Genomic DNA, 2,564 nt, shown 5'->3' with positions numbered 1-2,564 from the left:
GTTTGAATGGTTTATTTGATATTCAAAGTGCGCTGCTCCCCTTTCATTGTTCTTCCCTTTATCTTCTCCCCCTCTATTACTCAGAGAAGTACTTTGGTAGGTAGCATAGTGCGGAAGCTCATTCAACAACTTTTCTCAATAGCTTTTCTTCTTAATGACCTTGATCTACTCACTGACCTTGTGCCTAGAACATCTTTTGTTGAATTTTCCCTTGACGCTCAAACGTCCTTCGGCACACCTGCAAACACAATTTACTTGTCTCTTTCGGGTACCCAAGTTATTTTGGGTCCCTTTTTGTTAGTAACTAAGGGATCTTTCCCTTTTTTTACCCAAACATATTTGTCACTTGGCACACCAAATTTTCTAATAAAGCATGTAGTGCATGTGTGACCATTTGTACCACAATAGAAACAAGTAGACATGTTATTATTTGATTTCTTATGCATATAAACTACTGGATTTCTATACGGTCTTTTCTTAGGTTCAGGTTTATATCCAATTCCAGTTCGGTTACCAATGTTTCTTGTATTAGCAAGCAACGTGTTGAGGTTTTCTTGACTACATGCGAGCTTTGACAGTTTTTGTTTCAAAATAGAATTTTCAGCATTTAAATTCTCACAAGTATCACATATAGAGGGTTGACATAATTTAGAAGTAGAGCAATCACATGAGGCACATGCATAGATAAGATCAAGAGTTTCATTTTCAAGTTTAAGTTCATCTAATTCCTTTTGCATTTCATTTATTTTATTTTCATGCAATCAAGTTTAAGTTCATCTAATTCCTTTTGCATTTCAATTATTTTCTTTTCATGCAAGGAGATAACTCTTTTTCTATCTATATTTATTTTAACAATTTTCTTTAACTCCTCATGCATTTCGACATAAGCTGCATATAATTCATCGTATGGAGGAGAGTCATTAGAGCATGATGAGGTATAGGAATGTACCTCAATAGAATCATCTTCATCACTAGATGTGCACTCCTCGTGCACTTGTGCTATAAGACATACCTTTGAATTTATCTCCTCATCGGATGAGCTTGAAGTCGAATATTTCTCAGAATCGTTTCAAACAATGTATGCTTCTTTTGACTTGGACATTCGAGAGTTGATCTTCTTGTTATCGAATTTCTTGAGGTGGTTTGGGCATTGATGCTTCATGTGGCCCGATTTTCCACACTCATAGCAAGTGAAGCCTTCTTTGGAGATCTTGCTTTTCTTGGTTGAGTTCTTGGCTTCTTTCTTTAGATTCTTGATCCCTCCATTCTTCTTGAGATACTTCTTGCATTTTTGCAAATAGGAGAGTCAAGTCTTCATCTGAATCAGAATCTGAACTAGAATCCTCACTTTCTTGATCTTGTTGAAATCTTGTAGCTTTGAGTGCGATTCTGTTCTTGTCTGATTCTACATTCAAAGTCAAACGCCCTAACTCTATTTCATGTTCTTGGAGTTTCCCAAACAGAGTAGCTAATGGCATGTTGTCTAAGTTCTTTGACTCCATTATTGCGGTTACCTTTGGTTTCCATTTCCTATCAAGACAACACAAAACTTTATTAGACAAATCAGCATTAGTAAAAGTTTTATCAAGGGCGACCAAATGATTTACAACATGAGTAAAACGTTTTTTCATATTACATATAGATTCATTAGGAAGCATGTGAAATAACTCATACTCATGCGTGAGCGTATTTAGTCTAGCGCGCTTAACTTCACTCATGCCTTTGTGGGTAACTTGTAAAGTATCCCACATTTCTTTTGCATAAAGGCAATGTGAGACTCTACAGAATTCGTCATAAGATAAGGCCGAAGTAATAATGTTCTTGGCCTTAAGGTCATGTTAGACCTTTCTTTTCTCAATATTCCTCCATAAGCCTTTAGGCTTTTCTTTTAACTCGCCATCCACCATATGAAGTGGAATGTATGGACCATTGACAACGGAAACCTAAATGTCCATGTCTATTGCCTCGATATAGATTCTCATGTGAACCTTCCAATAGGCATAACCTTCGCCACTGAATATGGGAGGGCGGTTAATGGATGCGCCATCACCGCCAAATGGGTTATTATATCCCATATGTAGTCCCTTTCGGATCACGCGGATACGGTTGAGCTAGCACGTCATACTAGCTCTGATACCACTTGTTAGGTATCAGTGGCGGAATACACCTAGAAGGGGGGTTGAATAGGTGTAGCGGAACTCAATTTCCACTTTTTTTTACACACTTGTTGAAAAATGCCCAGTTAATCGATTAACAACGGGTCTTAATCGATTAACCAGTAACAGAAACAGAATGACCAGTTCAGCAACTTGCACAGTTATTAACCAACACACAAATAGATATACAACATATACTTTTATGCAAGATTAACAAGAACATAACAAGGAACAAATATGCAAAATATTAGTTCTAGACACGCATTTAAACATCTTGAAATATAAAAGAGAAAAGGATAGAAAAGATTGCACATGGATTTTATCCTGGTTCGTTTTGCTGTCCACTGCAAAACTACATCCAATCATCTCCTCTGATTTGGGAGATCTCCTTCTTCACTATAGAACACA

The sequence above is a fragment of the Lupinus angustifolius genome, chromosome LG20 (assembly GCF_001865875.1).
Source record: "Lupinus angustifolius cultivar Tanjil chromosome LG20, LupAngTanjil_v1.0, whole genome shotgun sequence".
NCBI lineage: Eukaryota > Viridiplantae > Streptophyta > Magnoliopsida > Fabales > Fabaceae > Lupinus > Lupinus angustifolius.
The sequence above is the reverse complement of the archived record's forward strand: the minus strand, read 5'-3'. Positions refer to the sequence as shown.